The sequence below is a fragment of the Clarias gariepinus genome, chromosome 1, assembly GCF_024256425.1.
Source record: "Clarias gariepinus isolate MV-2021 ecotype Netherlands chromosome 1, CGAR_prim_01v2, whole genome shotgun sequence".
Taxonomy (NCBI): Eukaryota; Metazoa; Chordata; class Actinopteri; order Siluriformes; family Clariidae; genus Clarias; species Clarias gariepinus.
This window is the reverse complement of record NC_071100.1, coordinates 47,659,837-47,677,391: the sequence shown is the minus strand read 5'-3', so window position 1 is coordinate 47,677,391 and position 17,555 is coordinate 47,659,837.

Genomic DNA, 17,555 nt, shown 5'->3' with positions numbered 1-17,555 from the left:
TTCACCATTTGTGCCTAATTTCGCAGCCCCACTTCTACGCATATCTGAAGGAGAGGCCGCCTAACTAGTGAGCGAGGAGCGATATTGATTTGGGCGCACGCCGTGACAGGCTGAAAAAAAATAAGTCCTTTATAAGACTCAACTTTTATTTAAGCGCACTCACAATAACGAAAAAACGTGATTTTGCAAATGTTTGAAAGCAAATAAGCTGCGCTGTTCTGTATTGTTTTTAGTGAACTTGAGCGCGTCAGAAAATGAACGCAGAGATTTCCTGAAGCTCCGAAATCGCTGGGGCATTTTTTCCAAATAGATGCTATCTTTAATAACTGATGGAGGTTTTGAGCTGTATACACACGCATTTTTGAGGGGTTTAAAACGAATAAATAAGTCCGAGCAGACCTACATGAAAGGTGAGAAGTGAGTAACTGTCACGGTGTATATACTGTACAACACGCGTTTATCAACCTTTTGATAAAAACGCTGCCTTTTGTAAAGTGAAAGTGCTTTACAAAAGACAAACAGCTTTATTTCAGTCATGAATTCACAATCACATCACATTTCAGCTATTATTTCCAGCCGTGGTTAAATAATGGATTAAATAATTATTAAATGCTGGACACAAACAGCAAATATGATGATTATTATAAAAAAGCCCGAAGAAGTTCGTGTTCATAAAATAATATTTACTTAATAATATAATATATATAGTTCATTCATGTTTTCTGATGATGTCGACACATTTTTACGTTTTAAATAAGATATGCTGGCATATTCACGAATCAGGACATTCGCATAGTTAAGACTATCAGATAGACTACTATCAGGAAATTAAATTAATTTCAATACCATTTAAACCGAGACATTGCCATGTCTTTTACTGTTTTGTCCCCGTTAAAACATTACAAAAAATATATAAGAAACTTATTAAGTGCTTTTAAAGCACAAATTTGGGCATCTTATTTCATCATTATGAAAATAATATGAAGCATATATACACACATTCATCATGAAAGATCTGTTGTAAAGCAAAATAAAATTCATGTTTGCTTCAGCATTGGAAACAATATTGTTTTAGGCTAAGTAATTATACACAATTCTTCGTTGTACAGTACTTGGTCTGGCTTTTAGATAAATTCCTTTCATACGCCATCTGGCGGATATTCAGTGAAGCACAACACATTTATTTAAATTCCCGAATGTTGCTTACGGCAAGTCGCGGCACGCCGCATGCTAAATTGCGGCATCCCGCGGGAAAACACGCGCAGTCTTAATGGCCACATCTGTATAAGCACATCATTTACTGTATATTACAGCAAATATAAAATGTCATATACAGTAGAAATCTAGCAATCAGTATAAAAATAAATGATGTATTTTTTGGATGATTGGCACACACATCTCTAAACATAAACTGTTGAAAGATTATTAACTGTTTTAAAAGCATACAGCATTGTTTTTCAACATAGAAAGAGAAATATCAGGGGTCTGTTCTTCGTACGTCGCTTGACACATCCGGGATGAACTGACACATCTAAGATGAGATCATCATGCTAATTACGATCCGGCTAATTCGGTTCTTTAAATTTACCTGTTGTTGATGATTAGTATAGCTGGATTGAATTGTCTAGGATTATTGCGCGCTCGTGCGTTGGTTCAAAAGGCGATATGCATCGCCAGTAGAAACACTGATTACAAGCCCTTTGATTGGTTGACGGAATGGAAAAAGAGCGGCTCAACTTTCTTTTTGTAACACGTGGCATGCGCTGAAATGCCCCCCTGCCATGGATTGCCCCCCCTACATAATCACTATCAAACATTATATTAGAACATAAATTCATAGGTTAATGGTTTACAAATTAGAAATTACATGAGACAATAAAATAAAATAAGCAATATAAAAATAAATATGTTGTATATGAAAAAATACAAATATTTATATATTTTTTCAAATACAACATGTATACTTTTATATTGTTTATTTTATAATAAAATTAGTTTCATCCAATTTATCATTATAAAATATTTATTTTTAATATATGTAAATATTTATTTGCAGATTTTTATGACAAACCCCTGAAAAATAAATGTGTTACAAAAAAAACATTATACAAGAATTTGTATTTATGGTCTTGACGGCTGTCTCGTGCCTAGGGTTTATTATAATAGTAATATCATATTTGATAATAATAAACCTATGAATTTATGTTCATATATAATATTTTATAGCGATTATGTGTGTGTGTGTGTGTGTGAGGGGGGGAGTCTATGGCAGGGGGCACATACTTTTCTTTTTCCACATGAGTCAGTCGTGCTCTTTAACCAATCAGATGTGACCTCGCCATTTCAACCAATCATAACCCGCCAGGAGCGCAGGCTAAATCCTGTTTAAATGAAATAAACCTGCTTCCGAACAGGTTCAAGCTTACGAATATGTTGCTATGACAACAAATGCGAGAAGCGCATCGAAGAACGAAACAATCCATGATCTGGACAAATCCACAACAATCAAATCCAGCTAACTGAGTTAGCAACATACGAAGAACGGACCTCAGGAGCTGAACAGAACCATATAACATAACAGTTCTTTAAAGGGGTCATACAGCACTACATGCACTATTTTAAGCTGTTTGGACTAAACTGTGTTTTAGGAGAGTGCGTACACAACCACTCTACGATGATAAAGAGCCGCCCAGTGGTTTTCTTTTCGTTTATTACAGTAACATCCCCCTTCTGAAATCAGGCCAATCGCAAAAGCCTTGCCTTGTGACGCCACACCACAAGAGGGCGTTCCTAAACAAGTTGATTGACACTGGTGTTTTAGCAAAGACCCGCCCCGAGTGAGAAGAAGCTGTCGGCCATTGTTTTTTCGCCGCTGGAGCAAAATGACGCCTAAGCGAGTGTTGTGTACAGTTGTTGGGTGTAATAGCGAACACAGCAGTCGTCATTCACTACCTAGGGTTAGTGACCTAGGGTACCTACCTAGGGTTAGGTATCTGAGCCACTGAGAACGCAGTGGCTGAATTTAGTTTTTAAAGCTAACGTCCCCGCTGATTTACCTAAATGTGTTCATGTTTGCGATAATCATTTTTCACCAGACTGCTTTATAAACGCAGGTCAATATAAAGCTGGTTTTACTAGGAAGCAGCTCCTAAAAATCGGATCTGTACTAACGCTTCGTTTTCCTGCTTCATCTTCACCAGGCTCGGTGAGTGTGATTTATTTTACTATAACTCTTTGCAGATCACCATTTCTAATAATTACGATGAATGCGGAGTGTAAGTTAAATTATACTCTCATAGAACATGGTTATGGCTTCTTCTCTATGTACATCCGTCTCTATATAATCCCTAATCGCCTGTTTATAATAAACAATGCATTAAGGTGATTGTCTAGTTGCAAACTGTGTACGTAGTCGGAAAACTATATTATGCTTACCTTTGTTACGTTAGATGGTTTATAACGATGTCTGTCGAAGATTAAGAAGTCATGTAAACACATCAGTAAACAGTAACAGTAAATCTCTCTCGGTAAGTTTCTCCGCTTTATGTTGTTGTTGTTGCTCGCGGCAGCGCAACAGCCCGTTAATTCATGCCCATGCAGTGATGAGAAAGACAAACGGGTCGATGCATGTCCATTCTTTTAATTTCTGCGTTGTCAGGCGATATTACAAACTTCCGCGTAGGTTCCGTACTTAAATCAAACCAAAAACGACTGAAGAAAACAGGCTCGGGCTCTATAATCCGTAGTTTTCCAGTTTGGACTGCATTACCCACAAAGCACTGCGTTGTGGCAATGCTTTGTGGGTAATGCAGTCCAAAGCATTGCCCGCACTGGACTACACTTCCGTCGCTATACCCTACGTGTCATGCCCCACAGAACGGGGGGGGCGGGCTCAGCAGAGGTCATGAGCATTTAAATTAGCATGTACTGAAACAGGTTGCTGAGAACAGAGCTAGTTTTTACCAGGTAAAAGTAGTGTTTTTTTTACACAATTTTTAATTAACGTATAATACAAACTTTTCATTAGGACCCTAAAGATCATATTAAAATTTAATGAAAAATATAATGTGTAGGACCTTTAACAAAACAGAAGCACATGCAATTACCATTAATAATGTGAATTTCATGTTTATTAAATGGACTGTGAATTCATTTGCACTGACACAGTTCTGTTTTTCAAACTTTTGGGTAGAAAAAACTGAAACAGTTATTTAATCAAACATCAAACTTTGCTTAGTATTTCTAAATAGAGCTTGTCAATGTATGTGTGTTTTTCAGCCTTTAATGCATCTGGGCTTTAGTGTACATTACTTTACAAGTACTATAATCTTAACTCTACCACATCCAGTTAATGTAACATATCACATACCACCTTCGAATACTCCCAATAACACAACCAGCACTATATGCACAAACCATTTTATTCTCGCAATTATAAGCTTAATTTTTAGTCAATAAGTCATTAAAAATGCATGACTTCTAATGGTGGCTTTGCACTGTAGCATTGCACCTCCAGGGTCTGGGTTCGATTCCCGCCTTGGGGTCTGTGTGCAAAGAGTTAGCATGTTCTCCCTGTGCTTTGGTGGGTTTTCTCTGGGTACTCCGATTTCCTCCAAACACAAGCAGATTAGGCTAATTGGCATTCCCCAGTTGCCCGTAGTGTGCAAATGTGTGTGTGTGTGTGTGTGTGTGTGTGTGCCCTGCGATGAGCTAGGACACAGTCCAGGTATACCCCACTCAATGCCCCAGGTCCCATGCGACCCTTTATACAAGATAAAGTGGTATAGAGGATGAGTGTGTTTGTGAGTGTGTGACTTAAAAAAAATAATAATAATAATTCGAAGTTAAAGTTGAAGCTAATTTGAATTTAAAATGAACTGTGATTGTTCCAGGGTACCCGATAGTCATTGGGCTGAGAGCTAAGATGACATCTACTTTGGAACTGGATACAAATCTAGCTGACAGAATTTTGCAGCAGGTAGGTGGCTTTTAAATTGTTCTGTCTCATTCAGTTTTTTTTTTTTTTAATTGTTCAGTCACTAAATAACAAAAACAAAGCCATTGATTTGATTTACATGTACAGAGTGTGTCAATATGAAAGCATTATTTAATAAATATTACTTAGAAACAGATTACAATGTTTTTGTGAGGGAGCTGGGTTTGTTGAAGACGAAAATATAATGAGAAAGAACTTTGAAAAATGTCACGCTCGGGGTGTAACTGGCTGATGTTGCCATGGGCATGAATAGGCAGGCATAGCGTTTTTTTTTTTTTCAAAAGAAAGAGTCTTTAATGAAATAATAACATAAAACAAGCACACTGACAAAAACAAACCAAAACGAACAAACTTAAACTATAACAAGGCATAAGTTGTAACACAGGTACTAAGGCGAGACACTGGCGCTATGACGGCAATTACAAACATAGGCTCTAGGGTGGAACACAAGCTTTAAGACATTACATACAGGATGAATACAGGGTCCAATACCCGTTACTTAGATAAGTCCTATGGCGAAACACAGGCTTACAGACATAACACATAGTACACACAAACTAAGCATGGAGCTAAAAACGGGGACTAGACAAGAGACACGGGGGAACGAGAGACTGGACTAGAGACATGGGGAGACAAGCGACTGGACTAGAGACAACAGACAGGACAAGACTAGAGACTAAAGACATGGCAATCAGCTAAACATGGTCATTAGCTAACCATGGTAGTCAGCTACACGTTCAACTAGCTAAGCATGTCTTTAGCCTAACATGCACATAGCTACACTTACCTTATAGCTAAACACAACACTAGGGACTCGGGACACAGACGCACAGAGGCTAAGGGGCACGCAGAGGCTAGGCTAAGGGTCACGCAGAGACTAACTACTTACCTGTACTCTAATACACAACACAACTTGACAACACTGAATCAGCTCCTCACACACAACACAAAAGACCTACATATGACCACACTCTTGAGCCTTGAGACACGCTTGTTGGTTCCATTGCACACCCAACCAAAAATACAATAGAAAACAAACCAAAATACAATATACAACAAACTAAAATACAAAATAAAATGCCCAGACAAATAACAGTAAGTACCAACAATGCTCGACCCCGTTTCCCAGACTAACCAGCTATATATAGAGGATTTAATGATCTGCTTCAGATCAGGTAAGCTTCCGCATCACCTGACCAAGGTGCCTTCTGGGAAACTGGGTCTGCAAACAAAAAACTACAAATGAAACATTGAGTGGAGATCCCTTACAAAAAATACAAAAAACACATTTAGGATTGTAGATTCCAGTTTCTATTGAATGAAACAGTGCCAAACTGTAACTTTCCTGATATAAACATACCTGATATAAACAACTTTAAACAACTACACACATGGTTCTAGATAAAATATCACAAACTAGAAGTACAATATAAGTGCCTAAAAATTCCTATGCACTAACTTAAAAATTCTTTATTTGCAGTAATAAAGTATTGTAAAGTTGCCTTTGGATTATTTGCTAGGATGTTTATACTTTAATTTAATGTCTGTGTTACTTCCATTTTTTTCCTTGTCTTTTTATTGCAGTATGTATCATATCTCCAACAATACAACGTAACTGCAAGAATAATAAGCATTAAGAAGTTATAAAAAGGTGTGCAAGAAAGCATTCAAGATATTTTCAAGGCCCTCGATCCTCAAAAATCTCTAAGAATGTTAGCATTGTATTTAATTTTTTTTTAATTGTTGTTTAAGATTATCATTTAAAGGTATGTCGGAGGCAAGTAACGGTAACTTGATTAATAGATTATACATTTTCTATGATTTGTCAACAAATAAATGAGTAAATGAATAAATCCTGCTTGACAAGAAAACATTTTTGTCTTGATAATTTTTTTAATTGTTTTTGTCATTTGAAAAAGTAAAAGAAGAGTTAAATAAATACTGGGCTCATTGATCAGTTAGGTAACCAAGCATCCAAGGAGTACTTTCTGCTGAAGAGATCTATGTTGTGAATGAAAGAAGCTGCTAACACGAGGCTTTATGACACCCAAAACATCACTCCCAGAACACCACTCCCACAGAGAAGTATGGGGGTGGAAGGGTCATGTTTAGCTTTCTCTATGACCTGATGGTTGCTTCTTGGAGTCATCCTCTTCTGTTCTGCTGTGCAACAGCCTATGCTTTCTACAATGTATGTTCGAGTCAAACCAGGACTTTAGATTGTATAGAATAACTAAACAGTTATGAGAATATAAAGTTAATTTATTTTGTATTTTGCTGCACTAATGCTCTTATCCCAGGGTTTCAGTAGTGTTTGGATCCCATTAAGGAATGAAAATACACTGGAGCCGTGTCTGATTCACATCTAAAACACTGGTCTCCCAGGAACTCCTTTTATGTCCCAAACATGTGAAAATAGCTTGGTGTACGGTCAGGCCTGTACAAGGGATGTGGCAATAAGACTCAGCCAAAGTTATCCATTATGGGTAAGAGTCTCATCATCAAAGTGTGCTTAAAGTCAGTGGGCCCTCTGTATTATTAATAGATTCATTAAAATGTATACTTCTCCGGACTTTTGATTTTGTTATATATTGCTCCAGGAACTGATCCAATTGCTGACAAATTGGCCATTTATCAATTATGTAGAAAACACTCTATATATATATTAATCATAATCTTACATAAATGCACTTTTGAAAAGGCTGCGAGGTAGCAAAGACGCTATGCAAATACACAAAGCTGTTTTGTATTGTTTGAAATATTTAATGCTTCATCATGTTCCTTATATTCTTTTTATGACTGTTTCAATAAGAGCATACTGAAGCACTGCAGCAGCTGTTCCTCATTCACATCACTAACAGAAGGAGCTAGTGCACAAACTTTATATACTTGCTATTATTTGTAACTATCTCTTTACAGTATATTAAGTATTGTTTTACTTGTGACTGGCTAATAACCATGAAAACCATAACTTTAGAATTTGCACAAATCAGTTGCAAGGTTGTGCATGTAATGTAAGGGAAGATTATAGCAGATGTCAAGAGAAATCAATTAATATTTTTTATTATGTTGTGGGCTTTTTATCTTTTTTTTTGTGATTTTATTCCCCCATTTAAGTCCCCCATTCCACTGAGCCAAATGTGCTCCCGAATTTAAACCAATGAAAATTCGTTATAACCACTGGAGAGCTCGGTACAGGATGGTTATGCCTGCTTACAGCGTCGTTATTTTCAGTATGAAAATTTGGAGCATGTTTAAAAATTTCATCTGATTAAAAACCAGGTTGAAATATATATATATATTGCATGTTGAAGTCCGATGCACAATATCACAATTTAAATGTGTCTAAATCTAAAATGTCATTGAATTAAAACTTTCTGTTAATTTCATATTAAGTCTGATGACAGATTTACCATATCATTTTTATTCTTAAAATATTTGTGGCAAAGCTGTCCAATTTTTAGAAAAGAATGAAATGAGATTTTGAAAATACTTTAAAAGAACTTGTGATTTAGAAAAGTGATTGCGTTGCGTACTGGACTTTTTACATGCGTATACATACACACACATTTACTTAACCTTTACGTTAACGAACAGAGGTGCTTGAATGTACTACTAAGCTTACTGCTGCTACATACTGTACAAAACTCCGACGACACAGACCTCGCAGACAGCAACGGCAGTTTCGGACGAGACCTGTCAGACTTCTACAAAGCTCAACAGGTAATGACGTTTTATCAAGGCTTCTGATTGGCCCCCTGTTAATTAGGGATTCTCCTTACAGCACTTAACAGGGCGTTTTGCATTTTTATATGGACAAAGATATTTTATAACCATAGGTCGCCTGGACAAAATTATTTTTAAAAACGAAGAAGAAAAATCTCCGTTTAAAAAAAAAAAAACCCGGCTACGTGTGGACATGGCCTAAGTTTGTGAGAGAAATCCCGGACGCGGTTTTCTACTTTCTAGGACTGTGAACTAATTTCTTCTGCACCCACCACACGAACACACATACAATAGACATTTATAATTATTTATTAAACACTGAAAATACGGTATATAATTGTAAATATTGGTATCTGGTGCACTGTAGTGTCTTTACGAAACATGTGAGCTACTTCCGTGATTTGTTCACATCTACGAATGGCAGATGTGAACAGCGGTCCGTCTGTAACTTCGTAACTCGAATGGGACTCACTGTGTATTACTCCTCACACTGTATTAACGCAGGTGCAATTAGGTGCAGCTTTTCAATGTGATTGTTGTCCTCACACAGCTGTAAATGTGTGTCTATTACAACTACAATACACTTAGAGAAAGTGGAGCCAGCTTGGGCAATCCTATTTTTTTTTCTTTGCAAGAGTTTTTGTAAATGAAATGATTTTGTAACAATCCTAAATAAATAAACACTGCCTTTTGTAAAGCCTTGTAGCAGGAAGGCAATGACACAGAGGCTTTCCGATGCTCATTCTGACCCCTTTTATTGTCCCAACTCCGGGAAGGTGAATAAAAATAGGAAATCTGCCGTGCAGGTCTACAGTGTCTGCCTCTTTTTTAGTGTTTAGTTGTAGCTGTGGTGCTGAACTTGTTGTCAGCTTTCAATTTGTGAAAAGCTGTGTTACAGATGTCACCATTAAAAACGCACGTTTCAAGAAAAGGGATCCGGCTGTGAAAATGCCCTTCATTACCTGTAGGGGGCAGTCGTGTTTCAGTCTAAAGTATTGTGTGTCTACTGAAGCCAAAAATGTGTTCTCTCTCTTAGGCACCCGTTGACAGCAAGTGACAGAGCTCATAAACACGTCGAGCTCAAACTGTAAAGACTGATATGTATTTATTCTTCATTTTCTTCTTTCCTTCAATGATGGTACTTAGACTGGGCTTTCTCCATTCAGTATTATAATAATTATTAGTAGTGCTCCAAATTTATTATTGTTATTATTCTTATTATTATTGTAACGCACCCGTGCGTGTGTGCAAAAAGAATGCAAAGATGTATAATATGTTAGCCTAAAACATTATTGTTTTATTGTGTTTATGCGCTTTAAATATACACTACACAATAAACACTTTCTTGTGCAAAGTGAGTTGCGCTTGCGGCTTTTTGATCAAAAAGCTGATAAACGCGTGCGAGGCAGAATGACCAGATTTATCGATAAAACTACAGACATGAAATGAAACAAACACAAACAAATATGCTACTTACTGAATACAACGCGACAGCACGCAGAATCCCCGGTCTTTGACTGCGCCTCCTCTATTCATTAGTACTGTAGTAGTACACTAAAAAATGCTGGGTTTCTGTAAACACATCGCTGGGTTGTTCATGCTGGGTCAAAATTCTGTGTTTTTTTGGGTACTTTAATTACAATGTTGGGTTGCTTTTGCTTTGAATACTAAAAGTGCTGCTTGATTTAACTCAAGACAAAAAAAAACTAAAAAATAAATTTGATCTGTTTTGTCCCTAGACCTTTTTTTCTAGTGTTTATGCAGTAAACCCATAGGTGAACACAATGGTTTAAGAATTGAATTAAGCATGAATATATATATATTATTTGGTTAGTGATTGCTGCAAGGGCGTCAACTCGCATGTTTTGCGATATTCCATTGTCTTTCATACTGCCGTAGTTTTAGAGCCATAAAGCATTCGCTAGTTAGTGAGTAAGTAAGCAAATAAAATATAAATGAATAAATAGCTTGAAATGGTACTTCAGGGTTGTATATATATATATATATATATATATATATATATAAAATGAAAATATTATGTATAACGAAAATATAATTTAGATATTTATATTAATGGTTAGTGATTGTTGCAGACATTCACACTACTTTTTGGGGAAGAGCTTGGCTTGTACAGTCGGCGCCCCGCTGTAACCAGCAGATCAAAGAAGCAGTTACCGGCTATGACACGTAGCCTTCTGAGTTTGGAGGCCAGGGTTGGTAGGAGCGATTTTTAAACTCTGAAACAATTAGTAACTACAGTATGGGCTCTGAAATGTAGTGTGCACTAATTCAACAAATATCTTCACTTGAGGTAGACAAGTTCATCTGGACAACATTACTGAAACATAACACTTGTCATGGCACATGGCAGAAAATTTAAAAAAGTTACCTTTAGATTATTTGCTTGGAGGTTTCTCCTTTATATTAACATTTGTGTTTATTCCATTTCTCATCTTTGTCTTTTTATGTAGTATATATCATACCTCCAACCATACAACAGAACTGCAACAGTAATAAGCATAAAGAAGTTATGAAGAGCTGTTCCAGGAGGAAATTTAGGATGTTCTCAATGCCCTTAATCCTCTTTTTCTATTTTCTGAGAATGTTTGCATTGTTTTAATGCATTTTATTTCTTTAAATGATAATCTCAAACAATGATTTTAATGTATGGTGGTGACTTGTGGGACGCAATTAACAGTAACTGTGATTTTGTCTTTTGTCATTTGTAGTAGTGCAAGAAGAGATGAATTACATGTTTAAGACTAACACAAGTGAATTAAAAAAACATTATTTGTGTTCATTTTTGACGTATGTGAAATAACTTGTGTTAATTTATCTATTAAAATCAAAGCAGCTGTAGCAATTGTGACTGATTGAAAGAAATAAATTAAACTAGATTTTAACTTAACCACACTGCAAAGGTTAACCATTTTAACCTTTGCAGCATGGATAGAAAAAAATACCTTAAATGATTAGAAATATCCATTTTCCAAATTCCATGATTTTGTTGTGTTCATGCCCTCTTTGGCGTAGAGGCAGATGAGCTCGGCCTGGCACACTCGAAACCTGTCTTTCTCAGAGTGTTCTCAGTAGCAAGGGAAAATGTTGTTAAATTTTTTTCAAAAGCTTTAGTTATTTACCATATTTGTATTTGATGAATGTGTGAATAATCCCCAGGGTATAGAGGTACATGAATACTTTTTTTTGAAAGTGTTCTCAGGACTGCGGAGCTATTGCACATTTTGATAATACAATTAAATTTTCTAGTATATACTGTAAATATAGATACTTTGTTTGAATGTCACACTACCCGTAATAGTATGCGCTTAATTTTGATACGCTTGGTTTACTAACTATAACGAAATATATGTTTATGTAAACAATATGTTTCTTACTATGAGCAAGTTATTACTCTGCAACTCTATTTCATGCCTGTTTCTGTAGTGACCTGAAAACCATGATAATTTTTACATTATGTTTTTAGAAAAATTACACAAAATTGCAGAAAAATATAGTTACTTTCTGCATAGGAAGTACCTCTATTTGCTTCCTACTATCTACCACATAAAACTGTTATTTACAACTATTGAGAGAGGCACCCAGGTGCTTGTATTTACTGGTGGTGAAACTGTGGTGGCACTGTCCATGATCATTTGCCCTGTGATTGGTTATGTTGGTGTTTCCTGGCTCCACGATCTATGTCTATGATATATTTTCCATTTACGGTTGTGAAATCAATTAAAAGTAACCCATTATTGGTCAGCCTCACCGGTTTCAATAAATCAGTCTGCAATGATAAAAAATGTCCCGTAAGGCTGTCCTGGTGGAAAATAATCCTAGGTTTGGAAAAACCTCAATAAAACAGAGTTCACAGTCCAAGAAAGCAGAAAACTTTGACAGAATCGCTTCGGGATTCCTCTCACGAACTTAGTTTTCAATCTAAAGAAAGTCAACATCCTCACGCCTGTGTGTGTGCGTGTGTGTGTGTGTGTGTGTAGTCTTCCTACACAAATTATTCATACCTATTTTCAAAGGTAAAGTGCAGGTTAAAGTTTGTGCATGTATGTGTGCATGTGAAAGTCATCTTACACAATAAGCCACATTCAAAACAACACAATGCCTCACACTTTATCTTTACCCACACATACTCAGGCAGCAATTAAGTTTCAGATTGTGAAATTATTATTTTTTAACAAAATTTTATCTAAATCAGTTGCTTCTTGACATGCAATCAACTTATTCAACATCATGAGATAAAATTTAGTTTTTCTGCTTCAATCCATGGCCATATCTAACCAATTTGCCTATTTTTATGCTTTAGAAAATGTGTGTTTAAATTCATTTGTTCTTTCTTTTATTTGAAGCATACATCATGTCCTGGATGGATGGACACCCGTAGAAAAAAGTAAAGCAAAAAAAAAAAAAGCATTAATAAACAAATGTCGCATGTTATGTATTGGCATACAGCTATGCTAAATACTCTTAGATATGCTGTTCCAAAATCTAATAAGTATTAAATTTTGTAGTTCAGATTTGAATCGTGGATATGTAAGATTAGCTGTCGGTGTCTTACAAGTTGAACAGGCTCCATTTTGCTTGGCCAGTTAAAGTACAATATTTTATTTATGTTAAGAATAAAAATTTAATTTTAAATTTTAGTTTTTGTTCAAGCTGCAAAAAAGGAAATGCAGTATGCAAAGCTGACTGAGTTGCCATGTTATTTTCTATTTAACCTGACAAACTACACTATATACAGTACAGTGGGGCAAGCCAACAATTGTGCAAGTTCTCCCACTTAAAAAGGTGAGAGGCCTGTAATAGGTATACCTCAACTATAAGAGACAAAATGAGAAATTAAAATTTTTAATGAATTAATTAGTAAATTCCGCAGTAAAATAAGTATTTGGTCACCTACAAAGAAGCAAAATCTCTACCTCTAAACCTGTCATGATCTCGGCTGGTAGAAGACGGACGCAAAATGCAGGGGTAATTTTCAAGTCTTATTAATTTATGTATCAGAGACGCAAAAAAACAACAACAAAAACTCAACAACTCAAAAGAAATAGACACTTCCTCAGGCCAGGTCTGCAGGCGGGAACTTTATTGGAAACAACAACAGAGAATCTCAAAGAACTAAAAATAAGACAGAGGTCATAACCTCCCGCTAATAACTGCTCAGCCTTAAACTTGACACGTTGTGCACCAGCCCGGTCCCTGCAGACACCGCTTAGTCCGGAGGAGAAAAAAACAATGAACAAAGGAACGTTACAGACAAACATGGACGGGCATAAAAACAACAGTGAACAGACAGGTGCCTACGGGTTCAGCTGGTTTAAATAGTGACACATATGGGAGAGACACAGGTGAAACTAATTTGACATTCCTGGGAGACATACCAACGCAGACACACTAGGGGGAGACAAAGTGGTGGCTCAGTAATGCGGAGAACTTGACCTTACTGTATTCCCCGGGGCCGTGGTGGCACAGGTGTGACAAAACCATGGCTCTGCAGTATTTAGAAAATACATTGAAATACAATTTTTATTATACAGTAGTCCCACTATATTATCAGTTAAACTTAAATGTACTTATTCATACTCTGTTATTCAAGAATAAGGGAGTATGAATAAGCTCTAGTAAAAAAAAAAAAGTATGCTAAGTATATTAAATCCTAGCATGCCAAAGCATACTTAAATGTACTTGCAGCCAGACTAATGACTAGTATACTTGAAGTTTCCTATTTTGGAACAACTAATTTTGTACTAAGTGTATTTAAGTTGTAATTAAATTGTACAAAAGCACAATTTCAAGTGTATTAAGTATACTTTTGTATGCTAAAGTGGAACAACTTTAAGTATACTTAGTACACTTAAAGTATATGGCTATGTGTGTACTGACATACATACCTGACAGTAATTAATGAAATGTAAGTATATATTTAATGTATTATAAGTACATTACTGCTATTTTTAATGTATTACAAATACATGATTAATATACTACAAGTATATTCTTATTGCAGCAATAGCATGTTGTTATACTTTTGGTCAATTCCAAATACTAAAAAAGTACACTTTGTGGGTAATGCACTTATACTTTATTATATCATACAGTACAGTACACACAACCTTCTATATTTCAGTATTGCAAATGTGTTACCAGTACAGTAAAAGTGTTTAGGAGAATTTACAAATGCTGAATGCATTTTCTACACTATAACATGTTTTTGAAAAGCATTACATCACTTATTATGAGGCAGATTTTATGTATGAGTTCAACAGATTTAATTTGCACAAGGTAACAAAAAAGCACTACTATAGTTTATTTGTGTTCAACAAAAGTCAGGTTGTCTTTGTAAGGGTTAACCCCTAGAGGGCTCTAAAGAGCCCAAAGACTCTGTTTGTTGTGTTTTTTGTCTGGTATTTTTGACAGGAAACTTCATGTCCCAGACGGCACCTCGGTCAGGTGAGGGAGCACTCACCTGAACCGAGGTGACCCAATTAAGTTGGTCATTATAAATAGCCTGACTTAAGTTGAGTCAGGCGTCCAGGATTTGTTGTGGTTATTGTTATGTTAGGGTTGTGTTTCGAGTAGTAAATGAAATAAGAGTAAAGAATCTTGAAGTGTTCGAAGTCGAGTGATTTTGTTTCAGTTTGACTTTCTGTTGTTATAAATAAAAAGAACATCTTTACCGTCATCTCTGCCTCCTGCATTTATGCCTCCACGCAGACACAAGACACGCAAACGTGACAGTCTTACAAACACACAGACTAAAATTTAAACTTTTGTGTGAACACAGACAGATATTAGTATTAGAGTATACAGGTACAGTATTAGTTTAAACCTGGTGTGTTGATTCTGTTACACAGAGACTGAAAACAGGCCGAGAGCTACGGAGCCATTATACCACAAGCAAAGTACATGAGATTTAGCAACAACACATTCTATAGCTTAAAGTATGTAAATAATAACAAACTACCTATGTAACAAAAACCATGAAATTTACCTTATGCCGATGAAAATAAATAATAATGATATAAACTAACGTACACAATGATGCAGCTTCCAGTCGTTAATTTGAACTAGAAGCAGAGAACTGGGGAGCCAATCAGGCAGTCCGAATCTGCCCGCCTCCAATTTCTGATTGGCTGGTTTGGCGCTCATTCTAGTCTCTGGTTGGCTGGAATTGTTGCAGGGTTATAAAGCTGCTGCAGTTTGTGCAAGTGTCGCTTTATGACAGTGACCTGTATACTCCAATACTGTACTAATGTCTGTCTGCTTTTCAAAAACATGTTATTGTGTAGAAAATGCATTTAGCATTTGTAAATTATCCTAAACAATTTTAGTGTACTGTTAATACATTTCCAATACTGTAGTGTAGAAAGTTGTGTGTACTGTATGATATAATAAAGTATATTTGTATTAACCACAAAGTGTACTTTTTTAGTATTTGTAATTGACCAGAAGTATAACAGCTACTGCTGCAATATTATTCATGAATTTGTAATACAGTAAAAATAGCTGTAATGTACTTATAATACATTAAATATATACTTAAATTGTATTAATTACTGTCAGGTATGTATGTTAGTACACACACCGGCATATACTTTAAGTGTAACTATGTATAGTTAAAATTGTTACACTTTAGCACACAAAAGTATACTTAATACATTTGAAATTGTGCTTTTGTACAATTTAATTACAACTTATTACTACTAATTACATTAGTTGTTCCAAAATAGCAAACTTTAAGTATAATAATCATTAGTCAGCTGCAAGCATACTTAAATATGCTTGGATTTAATATACTTAGCGTACTTTTTTACAGCAGGCGGTGCTGGACCAAGGCCATGAAGATCGTGAAGGACCTCAGCCATCCCAGCAATGGACTGTTCTCTCTGTTGAGGTCAGGAAAGCGATTCCGCTCCCTGAAGGCCAAAACAGAGAGACTGAGGAGGAGCTTCTTCCCACAGGCAATACGGTCTCTTAATCACAATCACACCACCACACAGTACTGACTCACACATGTTTTTTTTACACTCACTCTGGACATTCTGGACATTCGTCTACACTAGTGGCCACTGCACAACTACACTTCGTGGTCATTAGTTAAATCACTCTATCACAAGCCACTTTAAATAAATCACTTTAAGCATATTTGCACTGCACAGGACACTTTAAATATGTGGATTGCACAACCCTGGACATTACCATTTTCTTTTTACCATTTATTCTAACTTCATTCCACGAAAATGACATAAATCCATACCTACTTTGTACAGCTTTTTTCTTTTTGTTCTATATTTCTTCATATATTTTTTTATATTGTGTATTTTTGTTGTACAGTTATTTTATTTTAACCTTAATTTTATATTTTATTTTATTCTTCCTAGCTACATTTACCTGTTATTTTATGTTTCATATTTGTTTCTTATTCATAGTCTTTTATTTTAAGGTCACCAGCAGTTGTCTAAGCATTTCACTGCATATCGTACTGTGTATGACTGTGTATGTGACAAATAAAATTTTAATTTAAATTTATCTTTTTTCACTTGGGTACCTCTTTTGGAGATGCTTCAGAAGCAAAAACATCAAGACTTCTCTAATAGTCTCCTTAATGGGACAAAGTAAATATTTGAGAGAAACATGCTACTATTATCTGAATTGCCATGTCAAACACATGAAGAACCACTTTCATTTTTTTTAAATAATTATGACAAGTTATGGTGGAACTGTTTTTACAAATTGTCACACTGACTCCCACCTTCAGAAAGATCAAATAAGTCTGTGCTCTCACACTGAGCAGTTCTTTCATCAATACAGTCAGGAA